Genomic DNA, 1,107 nt, shown 5'->3' on the forward strand with positions numbered 1-1,107 from the left:
TTACCGTCCGAACCTCCTGCAATACATAGTTAAAATCACAAAACGAGGGTTAGACCGAAAGGTCTAGTGAGATACCCTATTATGATATTGCAGGGTGAAAATCACCAAAACCTTTATGAAAAACAACTATTCATATATATAACAAATATATGAACGAATAGGAACAAAATACCAAATCATTTCCACTTTTCAAGCTAAGCATTAGCTATTCAAATATCATACATTTGAACCAGTCAGGTTTCATATAATGTCACTTTTAAACCTTTTTCTAATCAAACAAGGTTTATATAAACTTTCAGGCCAAACCTGATGTTTTCTCCTCAATAACATTCAGACTATGATTTTCAATAAGAACTTTGATCCTAAATCCTTAAATCACAAAGAAATAAAGATTACAGACCATGATAGTCTTAAGGGATATAATAGAAAGAGTTATATCATACAACACACATACAACTGCCACTATTATATCAAATGTACATCTCTCCTTGATACGCCACTCTTATCCCATGGTACACCTCTCCTTAATATGCCACCCTTATCCCATGGTGCACCTCTCCTTGATATGTCACCCTTATTTCATCATCAAAACATTTTACAAAAATAATTTCAAATAGACTGCAACCATTCAAATTATTATCAATCCAAAATCATTTATATCAAATCTCAATTTTATGATAAAATAACAATTTTTATCAATCAAGCACAAGGCACAATACAAATCCGGTCAACATGGACATGGTCGGACTTTATCTCCGGTCAAGTTTTAGCCAGTTTACCAAATCCGGACAACTCATCGCCCAAGGCTTGTCCGATTTAACACTTAGAAATAAATTCCATCTTTTGTCCAGATAAAAAGTCTGGACAATACATCGTTCAAAACTTGACCGATTTAAAAATAATCCGTTCACCACATGATCGTAATCCTACTTCTCCGTTCAAAATGTTAACCATTCTTATCCTTCATAACTCGCTCAAAGCTTAACCGGTTTAACAACTAAACCACTTAACGCTTCAGATCACGTACGCGCCAGTCTCTAATCTTCAGTTTCAGTCTTCGACGTTTGCTGAAGGATCTTTGGTGTGAGTGTTGTTTTCTTGAAGTAT

This window comes from Cynara cardunculus, assembly GCF_001531365.2.
Source record: "Cynara cardunculus var. scolymus isolate 2C chromosome LG 11, CcrdV1, whole genome shotgun sequence".
Taxonomy (NCBI): domain Eukaryota; kingdom Viridiplantae; phylum Streptophyta; class Magnoliopsida; order Asterales; family Asteraceae; genus Cynara; species Cynara cardunculus.